This window comes from Sus scrofa, chromosome 16, assembly GCF_000003025.6.
Source record: "Sus scrofa isolate TJ Tabasco breed Duroc chromosome 16, Sscrofa11.1, whole genome shotgun sequence".
Taxonomy (NCBI): Eukaryota; Metazoa; Chordata; class Mammalia; order Artiodactyla; family Suidae; genus Sus; species Sus scrofa.
In genome coordinates this window covers 69,009,273-69,032,759 of record NC_010458.4, presented here as the reverse complement: position 1 = coordinate 69,032,759, position 23,487 = coordinate 69,009,273, and the positions used below count along the sequence as shown (strand labels likewise).

The window sequence follows — 23,487 nt, the reverse complement described above, 5'->3', positions numbered from 1 at the left end:
TCCAAACCGGAAGGGGAAAGTGGGACTGGCCGGGCCTGGCTGGACCGGTCTGCGCCTTCCCGTTCGCCCCGGGGGAGCCCACCTCTGCTGGCGGCCTCATCAGAATAGGAAGAAAGTAGCACCTTCAGACGCTGCTCTGGACCTTAGGCGCCCGTCAGAAGGGAAAGGACGAGTTCCCTCATCATCCTGTTATGCGGAGAACTGTTTATCACAGCAAAGAGTAAGTCCTCCCCTCAATTTAGCTGTTAGCTGCTTGGCCCGCCTCAGACGGCCTTCTCCTTGGCCCCTTGCCCACATGCCCCGGTCTCCTGAGCCTCCTCCAGATCCTCAGAGCTTCCTCTGGGGCCTCTTACATCCCGTCGCCTCTTCCTCTCCCCCTAGCCAGCGCCTCTTTGTCGTGTAGGGCTCAGCTGGAAGGTGGCATCCTCAGGGAACCTTCCTGAGCATCCCCGCGTGGAGGCACTCCCACTAGGGAGCCCCGCAGCACCGGTCTGGCCTGTTAGAAGGCTTTTTCTTACAGGCTTATTTTTCAGCTCTGCCACTAGCATGAGCTAGTGCTGGCGGCTGGTACTGAAGCACTCAATACCTATTTGTTGAATGAAAAAAGATGAGCTGTTCTTTTTCTTTTTCTTTTTTTTTTTTTTTTTTGGTCTTTTTAGAACTGCACCGGTGGCATATGGAAGTTCCCAGGCTAGGGGTCAAATCAGAGCTGTAGCTGTCAGGTTTCGTTACTGCTGAGCCAGGATGGCAACTCCTAGCTGTTCTTTTTAAGGGCAATTTGTTGCTGAAGCTCCCGTATCCTGGAGGATTGGGAAGCCTGGAGCTCTCGGAGCCCTCTGCTCTTCCCTCTAAAGAAGCCAGGAAACCCCTGAGCAGTGGGCACAGACTCCCGCTCGCCCAGGGCAAACCTGGTTCTGCCTTTCTGCAATGCTCCCTCCAGTGCTCTCCAGCAGCAGATTTGATGAGGCCTAGGGGAGCTATGTGGAAAGAGGAAGAAAAAGAAAGCGACTCAAACCCAACTCTGTGAAGCTAAAAAGTCACCAGGGCCCATTTCTCTCCTGAGGTCCATGGCCCCCCTCCTCCATGTCTGTGTTAATGGGGCAGTTACTAATGTTCCATCTGAGAGCAACAGAGATGGTTAAGGGCTGAAGACCAAGTCTCTGGCCATTAACCAGCTAACAAGTGAGACAGTGCATGCGCCAGCCCTTGGACGGCTGTCAAACACTGCCGGACTCTGTGCGCAGAGCAGATCCTCCTCTTAAATCCCTTTCTCTACCACCCTCTGGTCATGTGACCTTCGCTAAGCTAAACTCTCAGGCCCTGATTAGCAAACAGGGATTTATTCAGTCCACAAGTCTCTGCTGAACACCTACTTTGTGCCAGGGCCAGGGATTGCCTTCTGTCCTCTTTCCAGTGGTTTTAAGGAGAAGGAATACTAACTCAAATGCTTCCAGGGCCTAACCAGGTAATGGAAATTAAAAGGTACAGGGAACACCTGGTGTAAAGGGACAGCAGATGCTAAACTCCAGTTGGTTGTTGCCATGAACTTCCAAATTTGAAATTTGAAAATCTGTGTTTTGTGTGAAGTCTTATAATTTTTAAATGTTGGCAACAAATTTAAGATTTTAAGGATGTCCATGCAGGTCAAACACATGGGCTATATTTGGCTTGCCAGAGGGTAGCTGGTGACCCCGGGAAAGGCTATGAGATAATTGATGTGATGGATCCAGCTTAGAGTCTCTTGCCTTAGCTTAGCTTTTAGCAGTATAACTGTGATTTATAACACATACTCTAGTCGAAATGTTAATGTGAACCACAAGACATCTGTAGAGGATAGAGAGATCATTTTCCTGGAAAAGAAGGCAGGCTTCCTGGAAGAGGTGGCATGGGCTGGAAGACCAGGAAGCCTTGTGAAACCCATTACTCCTCAGCCACGTGATCACTCAGAGCATTTCATCAACTCCCTAATCTGAGAGGTAATCAGAAATGTCCCCTGATACTCTGTGTTTGACTGGGAAGACTCAACATCATGAAAATGATAATTTTCCCTAGGTTAATATATAAAACCTTGGTAGTCCCAATACAGTATCTTCAGATTTTTCCTACAGTTAAATGAGTTGATTATAAAGTTTATTTGGAAGAACAACAAATGATAGGGAAATCCTGAAAAGAAGAACAAAGAATTGGGGTTAGCCCTACCAGACACTAAAACATGCAATGAAGCCTTTATAAGTAAAATGAAACAGAAGAGAAAAATAGGGAAATACCTATTCATATGCAAATTTAATATGCCATAAAGACAGCTCAAATCAGAGGAAAAATGGACTTTTAAATTATCTTCACGTCATTGGAGAGCCATGCACAGAAAGATAAAATTGGATCCATTCCTGTCTTACATCAGGATAAATCCCAAATGGATCAGAAATGTAATGTAGTAAAGGAAACCATATAAGCACTGGAATAAAACATTGTTGATATCCTCTATAGCCTGGGAATGGGAAAACTGTTCCTGTGACTCAAAATCCATAAGCAACAGAGAAAATACAGCTAGATTGATTACATTCAAAAAAATTTTTGCATGGCAAATGTTATAAGCAAAGTGAAAAGATAAATAGCAAACTGAAAATAATATTTACAACTTACATCTCAGAGTTTATGTATCTAATCTATAAAAGAAGTTATAAAATTAGAGAAGGAAAAACCAATAAGCCTATAGAAAAATAGGCTAGTGAATTGTAGCACTGGTCCACGGAGCAAGAAGTGCAAGTATCTTTTGAAAAAATGCTTAAATTTGCTCTTAATAAAAGAAATGTAAATCAAAACCATACTGAGGTATAATTTCTCACCTTTTCATTTGGAAAAATAAAAGTTTGACAAATTCTCTTTTGGTGAATCTCTGGAGAAACAGGATCTCTAGCTTTGCTGGTGGAAATGCATATTGTACAATCCCTGTAGAGGAGAACTTGACAATATCTGGAAAACTTACATATTTACCTTTGAGCCAGCAATTTCAAATCTAAAAATATAACTCAAAAATACATTAGCAAAATATGAAGACATATATATATATACACACACACAGGTTATTCATTAAGAACTGTTTGTAGAAGTTCCTGTTGTGGTTCAGTGGTTAACAAATCCGAATAGGAACCATGAGGTTGTGGGTTCGATCCCTGGCCTTGCTCAGTGGGTTAAGTATCCGGCATTGTCGTGAGCTGTGGTGTAGGTCACAGACGAGGCTCGGAACCATGCGTTGCCGTGGCTCTGGTGCAGGTTGGCGGCTACAGCTCCATATGCCACCGGTGTGGGTCTAGAAAAGGCAAAAAGACCAAAAAAAAAAAAAAAAAAAAAAAAAAAAAGAACTGTTTGTAGTAGTGAAAGATTGGAAATAACCCAAATATCCATCCGAGGAAAACTGGTTAGATAAATTATAGTGATAGGGCAACCAACCAACCCAATTTGGGACACCTGGAACCTTCAGTGCTAACACCAGGAGAGTCCTGCACAAACCAGGACATATTAGTCACTTAGAATTGAGGACTGTGCAACTATAATGAAAGAATGAGCAATACCTCTTTATACCAGTATGGAATGATTATCAGAATACATAGTTACATGAAAAAAAGGAAAATGGAGGAAAGTATGTCATGTATACTACCACTACTTATCTAAAGAAAAGGTGAGTACAACATACAATATGTACACAGCTGCTTATGTTAACAAAAGAAAGAATAGAAAATAAACCATAATTATCATTTTTAATTGTTACATATAAGGAAATGGAATAGGGTGGAAGGTACAGGAATATCAGCTAGGCTTCTGTGAATAAATCTTATTTTGTAGATTTGATTTGGAATCAGGTAAATTTTTTTTTTTTTTTTTTTTTTTTTTTTTTTTTAGGGCCATACCATGTCATGTGGAGGTTTCCAGGCTAGGGGTCGAATCTGAGCTGCAACCACCAGCCTACACCACAGCCACAGCAACACGGGATCCGAGCCACGTTCTCGACCTACACCACAACTCACGGTAACACCAGATCTCTAACCCACTAAGTGAAGCCAGGGATCAAACCTGCGTCCTTGTGGACACTAGTCAGATTTGTTTCTGCTGAGCCTTGATGGGAATTCCCTCATGTAAATATTCTATATAACTATAAAATAAAATTCAATTACAAAAAGAGTCTGGGATTAGTAGATGCAAACTGTTACTTTTAGAATGGGTAAGCAATGAAGTCCTATTCTGTTTTTCGGGTTTTTTTGTCTTTTGTCTTTTTAGGGCCGCACCTGTGGCATATGGAAGTTCCCAGGCTAGGGGTCCAATTGGAGCTACAGCTGCTGACCTACGCCACAGCTGCAGCAACGCTGGATCCAAGCCACATCTTCGAGGCCAGGGATCGAACCCGCAACCTCATGGTTCCTAGTCAGATTCGTTTCTACCGCACCATGACGGGAACTCCCTGAAGTCCTATTCTGTAGTACAGGGAACTTTATCCAGTCTCTTGGCATAGACCATGATAGCAGATAATATAAGAAAAGGAATATATGTATATTCTTTATATAAATATATATATATATATAAATATATATATATAGCTGGATCACTATGCTGTACAGCAAAATTGACCCAACCCTGTAAATCAACTATACTCTAATAAAAAAAAAATGACTTTTGTTTCAGGCAATGAGAAAGCAACTGGGGCAGGACCAGCCCTTCCACCATGGGAAAGTATACAAAGTAATTGCTGTTTTTAGATGTTGCATGACGTGCAGTAGAGGAATGTGATCCATTAGAGAAATTGCCCTGATTCTCTGCTTGGAGGTCTTGCTCCAGACCATGCAACACCAGGAAGTGGACTTCAAGTAGAGCACAGCAGTTGTGCTGAGCTGGAGCTGAGGGGGCAGATAATTAGAGTTTAAGGTTGCTAAAGCAGTTGAAATTGCAGGACTGGGTCTCAGATAGGAGCGACTTGTGTATAGAAAGAGCTATGAAATCTGCATAGGATCCCCTTAAGTCCCCTTAAGTCTGTAGCCAAATATAAAAAGTAAATGCACAGGACTAGATTCTGGAAAGCCTGGCAGAGAATAGCTACAAAGGAACTGTGAGCTGAATGCACATTCCGAATGTCACAGCTCTGGGACACATATGGTCTGATCATCCAGAACAGAGAGACCTGCTAAACACTCTAAGCATTCAGCCAGGATACTAGAAAAGCCACACCTTAGAGTGTAGGGCTATTATGGCTCCAGAGTAAAGACTAGACATATCTTTATGCGGCTTAAAATCAAGTCTTTAAATGATTAAGCTAACCCACTAGTAAATTAAGTACCTCCCAGAAAAAAAAAAATCAAAATTGTTTGAAGGAAGATATCAAATCCTAGACCCAATAACATATCATCTATAATATCCACCACATAATTACAAATTATTAAACCTGGAGTTCCTGTTGTGGCTCAGCAGTTAACGAACCCGACTGGCATCCATGAGGAGACGGGTTTGATCCCTGGCCTTGCTTGGTGGGTAGAGGATCCGGTGTTGCTATGAGCTGTGGTGTAGGTTGCAGACGCGGCTCAGATCCCATGTTGCTGAGGCTCTGGCATAGGCTGCAGCTACAGTTTCAATTGGACCCCTAGCCTGGGAACCTCCAAATGCTACAGGTGCGGCCCTAAAAAAAAATATATATATATATATATATATACATATATACATATATATATATGTATATATATATAACCTGTGAAAAAACAAGAAAAGGAGACCATAACTAGAAAAAAAATAATAAAAGAAACAGATCCAGAGGTGACACAGGTATCGTAATTAGTAGAGAAGATCTTTAAAATGGCTGTTATAGGACTTTGCACTGTGACTCAGTGGGTTAAGAACCTGACATAGTCTCCATGAGGATGCAGGTTGGATTCCTGGCTTCACTCAGTGGGTTAAGGATCCAGTACTGCCATAAGCTGTGGCATGGGTCACAGATGTGGCTCGGATCTTGCGTTGCTGTGGCAAAGACCAGCAGCTGCAGCTCCAATTCAACCCCTAACCTAGGAACTTCCATATGCCATGGTTGGGGCCGCCCCTAAAAATAATACAGTAAAGCAAAGTAAAGTGGCTATTACAAATACATTTTAAGAATTCCAAGGAAAGGATATAATGGGTGAACCTATGGAAGAATATAAGTTAACAAATGGAAACTATAAAAATGGAAATTCTAAAACTGAAACGTATAATATTTGAAATGAAAAATTCAGTGGGGTGAAACAGAAGATTGGAAAAATGATCAATGGATTGAATATATGACAATAGAATCAATTCAAAGTGAGGTTCAGAGAGGAAAGAGGCTTAAAAAAAAAAAAAGGAACTGAGCCTCACTGACTATTGGGATAATATCAAGCAGTCTAACATATGTGTAATTAGCGTTCCAAAAGTGGGGTAGAGAAAGACTGGAAAAGAAGCAATATCTGAAGATGTAATGGTGGATCTATTTACCCCAAATTTGTTGAAAAATACCAGTTTATTTATCCAAGAACTCAATGAACCTCAAGCAGGATAAACAGAGGAAACATATAAGCACATCATGGTCAAATTGTCTAAACTAAAGATACAAAGAACATCTTAAAAGTAGCCAAGGCCAAAATATACATTATATGAGAAAGATGGGAAAAAATGGAAAACCACCTTTTTATTAAAAATGTGAACCGGGGGAGGGGAGGGAAGATGTATTGAAAGTGCTGAGAGAAAGGGGAAACACCACCCTGACAATCTAGAATTCTATATCCAGAGAAATAACCTTCAAAAATAAAAGCAAAACAGTGATATTTCAGAACAAAGGCAGAAAGGATTTGTCATCAGTAGGTCTGCACTGCAAGATATACTAAAGTTCTTCAGATGAAGCATGAGTTTAACTGAAGAAATGAATCGAGGTGAAAACAGTAAATATGTAGGGAGATCTAAAAGGTGCTTCCCTCCTTGGTTCTTAATTTTTGAAAATACAGTGGGTGTTTGTTTTAAAGCAAAAGCAATAATATATTGTGGAGTTTACAACACAGGTGGCTGTAAAACGTATGCACATAACGAAGGAGGGGCAGGGAGCACATGGCACTATACTGTTGTAAATGTTTTATATTACATGTGAGTTGATGCAGTATTAACTCTGTAGACTATGCTAGGTGAGGAATGCATACTGTTTCCATAAATCACCTATTAGGTAGAAAACAGGTTAGCTAAAAACCAATAGAGTAGATAAAGTAGAATACTAAAAATAATTAATTCAAAAGAGTGCAGGAAAAGAGGCAAAAGGGAAGGAAGAACATGCATGAGTATAAAGCAGATAGCAACAATTATATGACTTCACATTCAATTTAAATATATTCAATTTAAATAGATTGAACACTCCAAATGCAGACCTTTTCAGACTGGATAAAAAGGCAGGACCCCACTACATGCTGTCCTCAACAAATGCTTTTTAAATATAAAAGCACAGGTAAGATCAAAAGTAAATAAATGTGAAAAGGTATGTCATGCATTAGTAAGTGTAAGAAGGCAAAGGTTTCTTGGACAGGACACAGAAGGCACTAACCATAAAATAGTGATAGCTTTATCTTCCTCAAAATCAAAAACTGTCCTCATCAAAAGATACCATTAAGAGAATGAAAAGGCAAGCCACAACTAGGAGAAAATGTCCACAATACGTATCTGACAGAGAATTTTCATCTAGAATATGTAAAGAACTCTTATAACTCAATAACTGTAACAGTTCAATTTTCTTTAACAGCAGAACAATTGGACACTTTCCAAAAGAAGATATACAAATGACAGATAAACACCTGAAAAAGTGCTTTATGTTACTAGTCGTTAGGGAAATGCAAATAAAGCTATAATGAGATATAACTACAAATCCTTCAAAAAGGTAAAATTGAAAAGATCAACAACTTTAAATGTTGGCAACAGTGTCTATTTCTGACAGCTGTAAAGCTGGGCAACCCCTTGGGTGAATGGTCTGACAGTTTCTCTTAGGGGTTAAGTATTTAACTACCCAGTAATTCCATCCTTAGGAATTTACATAAGAAAGCTCAGAAAAAGACTATGCATATGAACGTCCTGGCAGTTTTATTTATAATAACCAACAATGGGAAGCAATTCAACTGTCCATCAACAGATTCATAGATAAGCAATTGACAAATATTTGTAAATGGAATACTATTCAGCTGTACAATGGGATAAACTACAAGCTGAATGAATCTTAGAAACAATGCACTGAGTGAGAGGAATCAAGACAGGAAAGATTTCATACTGTGTGAATCCATTTATATAGAATTCCACAGGCAGACTGATCTATGGTGAAAGATAGCAGAGCAGTTGCTGCTTTGGTGTGGGAGATGTGTGGGGGTGGGAGTGGGGATGGGGAGAGGAACAATAGTATGGAGTTCCCATGTAGGGAAATGCATAGTGCTTTCTTTTATTCTCATACTCACAGTAGTTCTGAAACAAGATGTGTAGGTTTTTCTCCACATGACCAATTCCCTAACACCAGCAGGATGTCCTGCAATTCAATTCATTTCTGGCACTGTCTACCTGGAGTTAGCATCAGATGATCCCACAAAGCTGCCTCCACTTCTGATGCCAACTGCAAGTTCTAGGTTGTCACCTGTACTTCTTTTTTTTTTTTTTTTTTTTTTTTTTTTGTCTTTTGTTGTTGTTGTTGTTGCTATTTCTTGGGCCGCTCCCACGGCATATGGAGGTTCCCAGGCTAGGGGTCGAATTGGAGCTGTAGCCACCGGCCTACGCCAGAGCCACAGCAACGCGGGATCCGAGCCGCGTCTGCAACCTACACCACAGCTCACGGCAACGCCGGATCGTTAACCCACTGAGCAAGGGCAGGGACCGAACCTGCAACCTCATGGTTCCTAGTCGGATTCGTTAACCACTGCGCCACGACGGGAACTCCAGTCACCTGTACTTCTGACAGAATGACTATGAGTGGCATTACCATGACCTCCCCTTGGGTTCAGTGATTTGCTAGAATGGCTCACCAAACTTCAGGGAAACACCCACATATCTTTGGCAGTTTATTATAAAGAATATAATGGAAGATGAATAGCCAAATGAAGAGATACAAAGGATAAGTTCTGGAAGCATAGGAACTTCTGTCCCTGTGGAGTTGGGGTGTACCACCCTCCTGGCACATGATGTGTTCATCAACTAGGAAGCTTTCTGAAGCCCATCTTTCTGGAATTTTTATGGGGGCTTCATCATATTAACTCAATTTCCAGCCCCTCTCCCCTTTCCAAGCTTCTAATCATGGTTTGGACTTTCTGGTAACCAGCCTCCATCCTATAGTCCAGAAAATTTGAGGGGACATAGAAGCTCTGAATCAGAAACTGGAGGCAGAGGCAAAAATACATATTTATTATTTCATGAGGAGCTTTCTGGGCTGTAGGCATTTTCTATCCTGCTGGGGCTAAGAGTTACGTACGTTTATACATTTGTCAAAGGTCGTCAAACCTTTTAAAGGAAACCTGGAGAACCGTTTATAAAGCAGAAACACTAAGATCTGATAATGTCACTGTGGAAATTATACCTCAATTAAAAATAAAAATAAAACAATTGAATTAATTATATATGAGTTTGTCAGCAAAACCATATATACAGAAATAGTCCAAGAACTTCAAAACACAATAATTTGACTGTACATCCTAAATAGTATATATTCTAAGGACAAAAATAATTGTAAGAAAAGATCATAAACTCTTCAGTAATCACATTTGTGGTGGTACTGTTGGTATTATTATTTTCAGGCTGTACTGTGGGAAAAAAAAAATGAGTAAGTTGATATTTTAATTCTATCACTGTCTTTGTCATTGAGAACCTGAATTCTCCTCTTAAGAGAAAGGAGATGTAGGTAGATTTTTGAAAGGGTAAGCAAAAAATGCTAAAGCACTGAATTTAAATAGGATGAACTACCATTGAACAGTTTACCCTTGGCATACTTTTACCCTTAAGGTACGATCAAAGCTCTGTCTACTGAAAAGGCCTAAAAGCAGTAACCAACTAGTGCCAGTGAGCTCTCTTAATAGCCGTATTACCATCTTGAAATATCATTTCCCACCACTAGGAAGTAGGGATTCTTGTAGAAGTGGCTGATTCAGTTCCGGTGCAGTTTTTAAAATATACAAGATGAGCCTAGAAACATCTCATTCTCAATAACAAGGAGACAATTGACAACTACTAAGGACGTGTCAAAAGGACTCAGTAATCAACTTGAAGAAGAGGTTCCCACTGGTCAAATATGGGATCATCTGAGCATCCATAAGAACACTAACTGCAAAGGATTGAAACAATCAGTATTCTAAACCCCTGAATTCATTATGTTATCTAAACAGAATAAGAGTGAAGGCCACAGAGAATGCAAGATAATCAACTTGTGAAAATCGAAAACTGGTGAAATGGAAAGAGTCAAGTATTTATTCTGTATTCTATATTCAAAATATATCCCTGGAAACCTAATAGTAAATGAGGGGACGTCTTCTTGAAACATTCCATCTAATAAGTGAAGAAGAATATTTCCACTTTGCAATCCCTAATGAATGACTAGATCTGGCAATAGGCAGCAACAGCTAACAGCACAAGCAGGTCAGTCAGACATGGACCTCCTAGTGGAAGAATACAGCACTCTCACCAAAAAAAAAAAAAAAAAAAAAAATTGAAACTGATTCTGACCAAGTCTCTTGATTTAACTATAGAGGAGAGGAAAACATGTTAAATAACACCATGGGGATGCAGTCTCCAAATTAATTTATCTGTAGGCTACTCTATAGAACAACTTGGTTTTTTCCCACACACAAATTGCAAGGTTAGAGAGAAGAGAGGGAGGGAGAGAGAAAGTGAAGCAACAGTGTAAAGAGACTTAAGTGATTTATCAACCAAACCAAAAATGTGGACCTTATTTGGATCCAAAGTCAAATAAAGAAAAAATATATTATGAGACAATTAGAAACAAGAACACTGACTGAAAATTTAATAATATTAAGAAAATATTAATTGTATGTATGTATGTATCTATCTATTTATTTATTGTCTTTTTACAGATACACCTTTGGCATATGGAAGTTCCCAGTCTAAGGGTCCAATTGGAGCTGTAGCTGCTGGCCTACACCACAGCCACAGCAATGCTGGATCCAAGCCATGTCAGTGGCCTACACTGCAGCTCACAGTAACACTGGATCCTTAGCCCACTGAGCGAGGCCAGGGATCAAACCCATGTTGTCGTGAATGCTAGTCGGGTTTGTTAAATGCTGAGGCGCGACAGGAACCAAGAAAATACTATTAATTTTAGATGTGGCAATTTATTTTACTTTTTATTTTTTACCGAAGTATGGTTGACCTATAATATTGTGCTAGTTTCAGGTGTGTAGCATAGTGAGTAAGTATTTTTTCAGACTATATTCCATTATAGTTTGTTGCAGGATAATGTGTATAATTCCCTGTGCTATACAGTATATCCTTGTTGTTTATTTTTATATTTAGTAGTTTGTGTCTGCTAATCCCATACCCCTAATTTGTCCCTCCCCTCTCTGCTCTCCCCTTTGGTAACCACAAGTTTGTTTTCAATATCTATGAGTCTGTTTCTGTTTTCTATATACATTCATTTGTATTATTTTTAGATTCCATATATAAGTGATATAGTATTTGTCTTACTCTGACTTATTTCTACTAGGCATAATATACTCTAGGTCCCTCCATGTTGCTGCAAATGGCAGTATTTTTTCTTTTTATGGCTGAATAATATTCCATTATGTGTCTGTGTATGTATATATTTCCTTCACATACCGCTTTTTCTTAATCCAGTCATTTCGTGGTGGGCACTTGTAGTTTTAAAAAGTTCTTATTATTGAAATACATATTGAAGTTTTTGCAGAGGACATCATTGTAAGAGGTTTTAGGGATTGGGAGAATGATCGAGAGAAAAATATGACCATAAGAAACATTAACATGCAACAAGCTTTATTGTGATTTTTGGATAGTTGCGTGAGAGGAAAAATCCGTCACAGCATGAGACCATCCAGAGCACAGGGCCAGGTGGGGGTGGGAGAGAAGCAAGGGAACACTGAGGGGTGAGGATCAGAGAGGGGCAGTAGGTGTCTAGATGATGTCTGCCACTCATCGGTATAGTCAGGGAACTTGGAGGACAAGTTGGGGACTCATACCTACAAGGCCCCATTTTATCAACAGTCAGCAGCTGCTGGGTGAGGTTTTAGGGTGTGCAAAGCGGCAGTCTCCAAGTGCCTAAAAAAATCTGCTTGTTTGGGATATTTTGAAAACAAGTGGATGCGTGAAAATTTGAGTTTGGCTCCTGTGTGCTTTTAAGCTAATGGGCCTCAGCCTGCAGTGAAGAAATAAGCAACCTAGGAACCAAAACACAGAGGCCGTCATCATCTCTTTTTAACAATATATAAACAACATATGATTTCTGAGATGTCCTTCAAAGTAATCTGGGAGAGCGGAAGTGGGTGCGAGTAATGAAAGAAGGTTGGCTATGAGTAGCTGATTGTTGAGGCTGAGGGATGAGTACATAAGGATTCATTAATATTCATTATACTTTTGTATAAATTTGAATTTTTTTCTATGAAAGATTAAATACTCCCTGGCTTTCTGTGATCCAAGAAAGAGGGCACAGATGTGTCTCAATACAATCTAGGTCTGAAAAGCCTTCCCAAGAGGCTCAGCTTTCCTCCGGGGCTTAAAAGAGTTGCTGTTTTGGAGACCTTTTCTAAGGTTCAATCATCTGGAAGAGTATTTTGAGCCCCTAGTCCCTCAGCAGAGAGTCAGCAGGGCTCTAGGAGAGAATGAAAAGTGTAGCAGCAAGCCGAGGACCAAATCAGATGTGGGATTTAGATGGAGGGTGAAAGAAAGGAGGGAGACACAGCCAGGTGAAAGGCTGCCCCCCGCCCCACCAAGACCAACTTTTATTAGTCTGCTCAAAGCCAAACTCGGGCAAGAGCACCCCAGGAAACCATTCCTTCCAGGAAAGTGGGTGAGATAATGAAATGAGACTGGCTGTGAGTTGCTACTTCCTGAAGCTGGGTGGTGGGTTCAGTGATATTCTTGGTGCTATTGTGTAGGTTCAATGACAGCCATCCACTCGCTGTGTGACCTTAGGCAGATTCCATCCCCTCTCAGGGCTACCAACCACTTCCTCATCAGTGCTCTAAACTTATTTATAGAAGTCGCAGAAGTAGGCTACTCTGGGTACAGGGCAAAGGGCTAGAATTGTAGCAGGAATGTTTTTCATTGAGAGATCACTGAGCAATAAGCTTTGGGAAAGAGGAGAGAGCTGATGGGAGAGAAAAGGAATAGTTAGGGAGGAAGGTTGGGGGGGAGGGTGTCACAAAAACAGATGTTGCAGAGTCCTTCCCAGCTGCATAGGGAGGAAGAGATGGAGGCATGGGAGGCAAAATGTAGAGAAACATTTCATTGCAACAATGTAATAGAAATCAACCCATCCCTGCCTGGCTCCAAGCCTGACTCTTGAATCATCAGTGAGTAATGATGTGGAGCCCAGCAGGCAGACACTCAGATTCAAATTTGAGTGATGAGTCCTTTGATTTGTTTCCATGAAGATTCCTCACTTCAAAGACCTAAGGGTTTGGGAGCTGAGGGCCAGCAGCTACTGCATAAAGAAGAGGAAAACAACTGAAAGGAGTTTTTGCCATAGGTGCCACAGTTGAACTTTGGCTCATGGTCAAAGCTGCCGGCTGTGGATTCAAATGTGAGCTTTACCACTTCCTCACTGTGTAACCTTGAACAAGTTTGGTAACCTCTCAGCTCCTCCTCTTCTGTTGTTTTTTTTTGTTTGTTTGTTTGTTTTGTTTTTCTTCTTGGGCCGCTCCCACAGCATATGGAGGTTCCCAGGCTAGGGGTCGAATCCGGAGCTGTAGCCACCGGCTTACACCAGAGCCACAGCAACTCGGGATCTGAGCCGCCTCTGCGAGGTACACCACAGCTCACGGCAACGCCGGATCGTTAACCCACTGAGCAAGGGCAGGGACCGAACCCGCAACCTCATGGTTCCTAGCGGATTTGTTAACCACTGCGCCATGACAGGAACTCCTCCTCCTCTTCTGTTAAATAAGGTTACTTACAGGTCCAACTCAGAGTGAAGCTTAAAAGAACTAACCTACCAAAAAAAAAAAAAAAATTGGAGTTCCCGTCACACAGCTCAGTGGTTAACGAATCTGACTAGGAACCATGAGGTTGCAGGTTCGATCCCTGGCCTTGCTCAGTGGGTTAAGGATCCGGCGTTGTTGTGAACTGTGGTGTAGGTCGCTGACACGGCTCGGATCCCACATTGCTGTGGCTCTGGTGTAGGCCGGTGGCTACAGCTCTGATTAGACCCCTAGCCTGGGAACCTCCATATGCTGTGGGAGCGGCCCAAGAAATGGCAAAAAGATAAAAAAAAAAAAAAAAAAAAAAAAAAAAGACGAACTAACCTACATATGGCACTTTCTCGGTGTTAACTGTTGTGAAAAGGTAAACAAGCCATAGTGTCTGCTGGCAGGAAACCCATAACCTAGTGGAAAAGATCAAGTTTGGGATAGAAATGGCAATTTTAGAGGCATAAAGTGCTAATGTTTCTAGAGTGTAAAAGATAAAGTGTCACATGAGTACAGGAGAGAGAAAAGATCATTTTTTCAGCCAAAGACAGTTCACACTCCTGGGACTAGTGACATTTTAGCTGGCCTGAGGACGGCTACAGTTTGGGCAGCCCAGGCTCGATGACAAGAGCAAGAGAGAGACCAAGAGCTCGAGAAGGCCTCCTGGCAGAGGGAGGGATTTTTTGTGTGCAGAGGTCCAGACCCCAATCAGCTGAAGAATAAGATCAGTGATGAGATGTGGGGGAGATAAAGCTGAGAAGGGGCAGGAATTGGCTTTGAGGGGGCTCTTTCAGAGCAAGGAGCAGAGAGACATACTCAAGCACACTTTGAAAAGCAGAGCTATTTTAAGGGAGAGATGCAGGATAAACCTCTGGAACAGGAAATAGGGATTTTAAGAGTGTTGGTGTTTTGTGGAGGCTGGGAGGATGAGCTTGCTCATTCAACAAAGGGTGACTCAGCACCACTGGGCTCCCGGTCTAGGTGCTGGGAGCAAGTCCCTGCCCTTGTGGGCACATAATAACCATGGAGACACATCAGTGACGTAATTTTACATAGTGATATGTGTTGCTAAGAAAATAAAAAGCAGAGTGTTAGGACAATGGCAGGGGCAAGGGAACCAGCACTGATTGGGGGTAGGGATTGGGAAGGAGTTCTTGAGCTGAGACCTGAGTGGTGGGAAAGCTAGTTAGTGAGGATCTAGGGGAAACTGAGTGCAGAGGTGGAGGTGAGCATGAACTTGGACTGGCAGCAGAGGATGCCAGTGGGCAGGGCTCTGTCACGCAAATACCAGTCTTCTTAGGCTCTGGTAAGGCGGGGTGGAATTTGTTCTCAAAGGGAAGGGAAAAGATTCAAGGGTTCTCAGAGAGTAGTGACGGGATCTGTTGGGCATGGTTACCAGCCAGCCCTGGTTACCAGCAGACGGCCCGGAAGAGGAAGATTGTGAGGAGGCTGCCCTAGTGTCCAGGCATGGGATAGAGCGTTCTGGGTCCAGAGAAGCTCTGGGGACCTGATGTGGGGAGCTTGTGCATCTTCCCAGCAGGAGATCTGATCAATCATTTATGGCGAATCCATGGTATCTTCTGCAGCCACAGCCATGGTGCCGATCTGAATGCATTGCCAGGAAGACACCCTTGGACATGTGTATTTTACACAACTGCATAGATATTTTATGAGCCCAACTATGTAAAATTAAACCCTCATTTCTTTATCAGTATATCTACATATAAAGAGACAGCTGGGAAGATGCCAATTTGTAACCAGTGGTTTTTCCGAGAAGCAAAGTTTTTTGTCTTGTTTCATTTGTATAAACATTTTTTTTTTTCATTTGTATAAACAAGCTTTGCCCTCTCTTTTTCTCTCTCTCTCTGTTAACAATATTGGGTTTAATTTCTGCTGCACAGCAGAGTGGCTCTGTTATACACATATATATTCTTTTTCATATTCTTTTGCATTATGGTTTATCACAGGATGTTGAATATAGTTAGTTCCCTGTGCTATACAGTAGGAGCTTGTTTATCCATCCTATATATAATAATTTGCAACTGCTAATTCCAAACTCCCAGTTCTTCCTTCTCCCATCCCCCTCCCCCTCGACAACCACAAGTCTGTTCTCTGTGTCTGAGTCTGTTTCTGTTTTGTACATAAATTCATGTGTCATATTTTAGATTCCATATATAAGTGATATCATATGGTATTTGTCTTTCTTACTTCACTTAGTATGATAGTTTCTAGGTCCATTCATGTTATCATAAATGGCATTATTTCATTCATTTTTTTTGGCTGAGTAATATTCCATTATATATCTGTACCATATCTTTATCCATTCCTCTGTGGATGGATATTAGGTTGCTTCCACATCTTGGCTATTGTAAATAGTGCTGCAGTGAATGTTGGAGTGTATGTATCTTTTCAAATTATTGTTTTCTCTGGATAGATACCCAGGAGTGGGATTGCTGGATCATACAGCAGTTCTATTTTTAGTTTTTTGAGGAACCTCCATACTGCTTTCTGTGGAGGTTGTTGCCAGTGTACATTCACACCAACAGTGTAAGAGGGTTCCCTTTTCTCCTCACCCTCTGCAGCATTTATTATTTGTAGACTTCTTTTTATTTATTTATTTAGTCTTTTTAGGGCCATACTTGTGGCATATGGAGGTTCCCAGGCTAGCGGTCAAATCAGAGCTGTAGCCACTGGCCTACACCGCAGCCACAGCAGCGCCAGATCTGAGCTGTGTCTGCAACCTACACCACACCTCATGGCAATGGGTGATCATTAACTCACTGAGCGAGGACAGGGATAGAACCTATGTCCTCATGATATTAGTCAGATTAGTTTCTGCTGAGCCATGGCAGGAACTCCTACTTGTAGACTTTTTAACGATGGTCATTCTGACTGGTGTGAGGTGGCATCCCATCACGGTTTTGATTGCATTTCTCTAATAATTAGTGATGATGAGCATCTTTTCATGTGGCTGTTGGCCATGTGTGTGTCATCTTTGGAGAAATGTCTATTTAGATCTTCTGCCCATTTTATGATTGGGTTGTTTGGTTTTATGTTATTGTAGGAGCTATTTATGTATTTTGGAAAGTAAGCCCATGTCAGTCACGTAGTTTGCAACTATTTTCTCCCAGTCCATAAGTTGCCTTTTTTATTTTGTATATGGTTATGGGGTGAGCTTGGGAAGCTCTCTGGATGCTCTCAGAAGGAAAACTCGGAAGCTCTCAGGTGATGGAATGGTCAGGACAGAGAGAAAGGGAAGAAGATGGAGCAGGTGTGCTGGTCCCTAGAAGTTCATGAATGACTCATAGACGCCAATTTTTGTCCTTTGGCATCTATGATTACAAGTTTTTACATAAACAGCCGAATTTCTGTTTTTTCTTGGAAAATTAGGAAAATGCCATCCCCTGGGCCTGGATTTCCGCAGGGGAAGAATCAGGTGGAGCTGAGTGGCCACCTCCCCTCAGGACTATGCACTACTGTTGGCCACTTCACAGTGACCACTCATCTCAGCTACCTTTCTGGGCCTGGTGCTTTGCTACCTCTCCAATGTAATAGCTCCTTTGCTCCTTAACCAAACCTATAATGGCAGAACTATGTCCATTTTATGGAAGAGGAAACAGGCTCAGAGAGGTTGAGTGACGTGCTCAAGATCACATAGCTTTCAGTGGCAGAGCCAGGACTCAAACCTGATTTCAGAACTTATACCCACTGTAGTGAGGCAGACTCACAGAACCAGGAACCAAGCTGCTGGCCACCGTCTCTCTAAGGTTGCTTTTTCCAGAACTGGTCCTCCAGCCTAGGACAGCACTGAGTCCCAGGTGATAGCCAGTAGGCCCCATTTGAGTACTGGGGGATGTGGGCACAGCAGCAGGGCAGGGCAGAAGGGTTTTGTACCTGTAAAGTAGGGAAAGTGAAGGAGCTGAAGGTTTTTTTTGTTGTTGTTGTTGTTGTTGTTGTTGTTGTTGTTGCTATCTCTTGGGCCGCTCCCGCGGCATATGGAGGTTCCCAGGCTAGGGGTTGAATCGGAGCTGTAGCCACCGGCCTACGCCAGAGCCACAGCAACGCGGGATCCGAGCCGCGTCTGCAACCTACACCACAGCTCACGGCAACGCCGGATCCTTAACCCACTGAGCAAGGGCAGGGACCGAACCCGCGACCTCATGGTTCCTAGTCGGATTCGTTAACCACTGCGCCACGACGGGAACTCCTAAAGGGTTTTTGATCTGGGCTGAGACCTCCTGAGTGAGGCGGTGGGTACAAACTGAATGGGAATGGCCCTGTGTCCCCATCTCCATTTCCATACTTGAGCCAGAGCAGCCTGCATTTTCCTCTTTTCTATGTCAGGGTTCTATTTAAAACCTCCTTTAGGCAAGAGGGGATTTTGCTGCTAAAAAATAATTTGAAAAAATTTGGCATTTTGAGTTTATGTCCAAAAGCCATAGATCTAGATTTCGTGTGTGGCTAAGAAGCCATGCCTGGGAACCATGAAATGAGCCCCATGGGCCGACGCCAGGCTCTTATCTTCAGCTTTCAGGAGGGGCCTCCTGCTAGATTTGCCTCTACCCCCACCCCTCCACAGGTCTCCAGGCAGGGCCCCAGAATTTGTTTATGTGGATTTGCATAAAAAGCTTCACTGAATAAGATTCCCTGAGATTCATTGAAAGCAGGTGGGATTCAGAGTCCCCCGGGGCAATGATTTTTCTCTTTGAATTTCATTTTCTCTCAAGAAGCCAACACTTAACTACTCTGGCTTTTCCTTCCACCAGACCTCACTCCCTTCCTGTTCCCTTATTCCTACAGGCTACACGCTTATAGCCACAGATACATGTGCGTGCACGCACACGCACACACACACACGTGTGTATGCATGCCTGCACACACATAAATGACATGCACAGGCACCTAACAAGCTTTAAATCACTGAACAAGTGACTGTGTATTTCTATCACAGAAGATCCTGAAGTTTGACTCTGGGCTAATGTCTGGCTGGGGTGCAAAGGAGAAGCTCTCAGCCCATTTGCCTGAGAAGCGCCTGTCATTGGTTTGGTCATGAAAGTGTGGCCTCCAAGAAGACACTGGTGAGGCTTTGCCTTGTATCACTGAGTTACCATTCAGAGACTGAGGTTCAGGAATCTGTACTGGAACCTCAGGAGAGTCTGAAGGCTGGCCAGCTTGGGAACCCCTGAGGGAAAAAACCCTCCCTCTGTTCCTAGGTTGCATCTAGATTCTTGGCGAAGACCTTTAGACACAGTGCCACCCAGACATTGTCACTTACCTGTGAATTGGGAGTAATTCTAATAGTAAGATACCAGGTATCACCGAGCAATGGGGTGGAAGCTCCCAATGAACCCTTCCAGAGCCTGTAAGCCTAACCTGGAGATACCTGCTGCTCAGACCAGCCCTGCCAAGAAACTCAAATGGCTCTGTCCCTGAGCACCGAGGATGAGCTGAACAGCCTTCCTTCCTGACCTGCACAGCATTTCCTGGCTAGACCAGGCACCTTGGGGGAGTTATGTGGGGCTCCCTGCTGGTTAGGACTCCAAGCCCGCTTGTCTGCTAGACTGGGTCCCTTGCATCTCTCCTCTCCTTCTATATCATCCCACATCTTCCTACCTCCCCCACCTGCTCTGTCTCCTAGGAGTCTGCCCCTGCCCCCTACACATCTCTTGGCTATATCCACTCCCTTCCAAACCTTCCCCCAAACAATAATCAGCATTTATCAGACACCTGTTATGTCCCAGGTACTATTATTCATTTACTTTCATTCTCTCACACAAAAAACCATGGAGGATTATTGCCACCTTTTTATAGATGAGGAGACTGAGGATCAACAGGGTGAGGTAACCTCCTCAAGGTCAAACAATTCATATGTGAAAAGCCAGGCTTCATATTCAAGCCTATCACATATATTTCATGCCCCTGTACACCTTCCTGGCATTATATTACACATTTATTGATTTGGCTATTATCAATCTAAAATGTGGGCTTCATGAGGGAAGGGACTGTCTTACTCACCACTTCCTATATCAGTCTCTGCCACCTAATTGGTATTCAGTAAATATTTGTTAAGTGAATTGATGACAAAATCTACACTCTTTTTTTTTTTTGTTAAAGCACAGTTGACTTAAAATGTTGTGTTAGTTTCTGGTATACAGCAAAGCGATTCAATTATGCATATACTTTTTCATATTCTTTTCCATTATGGTTTATTATAGGATATTGAATATAGTTCCCTGTGCTATACGGTAGGACTTTGTTGTTTATCCATTCTGTACATAATCATTTGCATCTGCTAATCCCAAACTCCCAATCCATCCTTCCCCCACGCCCTATTTAAAAAAAAACACTTATTAATTTTTGCAACAGCAATGCACATGGTTAAAAAAAATCAAGAAATACAAAAAGTGAAATTTAAATCTTCTTCCTGGATACTGTGTTCCCTTCCTTCAAACTCCTAGGCTTTTATGTATCCTTCCAGAAATATTTGACTTTTTGTTGCCTGCATGTGGTTGTACATCATGTGTGTAATATTCATGTGTGGTATACTATAGAAGCCACTTTGATTTTTCCACTTCATGTGCCTTGGAAATGTTCAAGCCAGTATATATCTGCACACACACAAACCCCTATGCTATTAACTGACATGCTAAACTTCCTACCCATCGTGTGGGTTCTAGAGAAGTCCCTGGAAACTCTTTAAGACTGAAGTGGTGAGTGAGATCTGGCATCATGCATGACCTAGAATTTTGGAGCAGGGGACGGACCTCTGAGGTGATCTGGCTTAACCCCCCTCGTGTTACAGAAGGGGAAATTGAGGTCCAAGGGATGATGGGGGTGGGAACAGACGTTCCCAGAGTCACAAAGGGAGTTAATTGTAGATCTGGGGCAAGAACCAGGCCTCTGGACTCCTTGGCCAGGCTCATGCTACCCCGGTCTCCTCTCTGCTTGGCAAGCTCAGAAGAAATCGTAGCCAGTTCCCAGCAGAGAGAGTGCCCGGTTGGGCTTTGTCAACGGCAATGCCCTCCCAAGCAGGCTGGGTGAGAGCCGTTTATGTAGGTCGCTTGGTAATCAGAAAAGAGAGCTTGAGCCCTTTAAATACAGGCTGTTTCATTTGCTTTCCAAAGACTGGATTAACATGGCTTGTCTGCGCTGAGCTAGTACATAAAAGGCCCACACCAGAAGAGAACACCAGCCTGCAAGGATGAGCCACAGCACCTCAGCACGACCCCGCTCACTTCTTGGACTTCCGGAGCCCATCGGCAGCTTCCAGGAGCCTGTGCCTTTCCTGTGGCCAACAAAAGCATGGGTAGGGAGAGGGAACAAATCAAGAAGCACAGCTGGGGGAGCAAGCCTTTGGGAAAGGAGCCTCTGTTGGGATGAATGGCCTTATCTGCAGGTGCATTTCCCAGTGCTCTCTCCCCATCCTTCACCTTGCCCTCCTCCTGCCACAATGTAAGCCCCGGGAGGACAGGGACCTAGCACGCCTTCTTTTCTGTGGTGCCCAGTACCTAGTGTAGTACCTGACATGTTAGGTGCTCAGTAAATATTTGTTAAGGCAGTCAACACGTGCACACACACATATCCCCGCACTCACAAACACACCATGTATTCCCTCCCTCTGGATGACTGGTTAAACCGTTTCTACCCCCTCGCCTGTCCTTTTCCTACTGTGGCTGCAGGTCCAGCCTTCTCCAGGTAACCTTCCCCACAACTCCAACTACAAGGGCCTCTCCTTTCCCTGAAGTTCTTGTAGGTTTGATGACTAAAGCAGTGGCATCTTCCAGCCCCCATGCCAGACATGGTCTGATAAGTATGCTTGATTTATAGGAATAACAGAGCAGAAGGTTTAAAAGCCAGATAATCACAGAAAATCCATGTCAAGTATCTAACTGATACCATAAAGCAAGAGTTAATTTTGTGTTGCCTTTTATATAGAGGTAGGGTGGGCTCGTGGAGGGAGCCTTGGGTAGGTCATCACAGAGACTTGGGTTCAAATCCTGCCTCTGTCACTGGCCAGTTTCCTGACCTTGAACATGTTTTTTGACCTCTCAGTGTCCAGTCCTCATCTGTAAAATAGGGGTGACGAGACCCTCCTCACAGGGCTGTGCATATGGAAGGAGTGAGCCCTAATGTGTAACTCCACAAGAACAATCATTTTTGTCTCTTTTGCCCACGGATGTATCCCAGCACTAAAACAGTGCCTGGCATGTAGTTGGCCCTTGGTAAACAGTTGGTGAATGAATGAACATGCGGTAGTAATAAAAAGGTTAATAATTTATTAACCTCTCACAGTGTGTCAGGCTGCACGCTAGGCAGATAATGTGTATTATCTCATTTCATCTGCACCATAATCCTGGAGGAGCCCCATTTTTTTAAAGACGAAAAACTGAGACTAAGCCTTAACTTCATAGCAAGTTGTCAATGAGGATTTATTTCCTTCTCTTCCCCAACACACTGTTGTTTCCGTCTTTCCTCATGTTCACATTGTCCCCTCACTCAACCGTCTTCTCTTCAGCAACTGCCGTCTTGTCCCTCGAGGGTCTTGGCCTTGAGTCCTCTACTCAGGCTTTAGGGTGCAGACTATATTTATATCCAGACACTGGTGCCCATTTCCCGTGCTCCATCTTTCCCAGTGTCTACAAAGCAGCTGCCTGTGTTCCAGCCCTCATTCTGCACTCTCCTCCACTGTTCATCACTCTAGCTATTGGCCAACTTTCAAGACTTGGGCATTTTCTGCCTAGACTGAACCTTTGCCTAGAACGCTCTTCCTATCTCCTTCTCTCACAGATGACCAGATGCCTCAGGGTAAGGGTGGCATGCTCCAGTGCCTTTCTCTGACTCTGCCTATACCATGACTGGGACCCTCCTTCTGTTCTTGCGTCCCTGTGCATCCTCCACCCCTTCACTCAGTATCGTTGCCTGTTTAACTGCCTCCCTCCCCCTACTCATTTTTGCTGATTCTAAGTTCCAATATCAGGCCAAGAACCTTTCCCATCGGGGCTGCTGCTGTATGCCTCACACCGCGCATGGTGTCTGGCACAGAGTAGGGCTCACCAGCTCTCTGCGAGTGAATGGTCTGCACTATTACCTGACTTCACACTCTGCCAGTACCCGCAGTTGTGCTTTTTCCTTTCCAGTTCCAGAGTCTGCAACTCTCCTAGCAATTCCTTCCTACTGCTGAGCCAAACTCCTGGATTGGGCCCTCCCTCAGGAGGCCAGACCAGATTCCACTAACCTTGGGAAAATTCTTCCTTACTAGTTTTTCCAGGCTGTTGGGGAAAAAACCAGAAATGTCTTGCTGGAAGAGATTTAAAGATCATGTGCTCCAGCCCTTTGT

The 23,487-nt window shown here is 43.0% G+C and overlaps 1 protein-coding gene across 2 annotated transcripts in view; it reads left to right on the top strand.

Annotated features, from left to right (window-relative positions):
* GALNT10 (polypeptide N-acetylgalactosaminyltransferase 10) overlaps positions 1–23,487 on the top strand; it is a 308,767-nt gene continuing 285,280 nt past the window's right edge. For both annotated transcript variants that reach the window (XM_021076943.1, XM_021076946.1), the window contains exon 1: positions 1–220. The gene's annotated coding sequence lies outside the window, so the exon portion shown is untranslated. The remainder of the gene's footprint in view (positions 221–23,487) is intronic.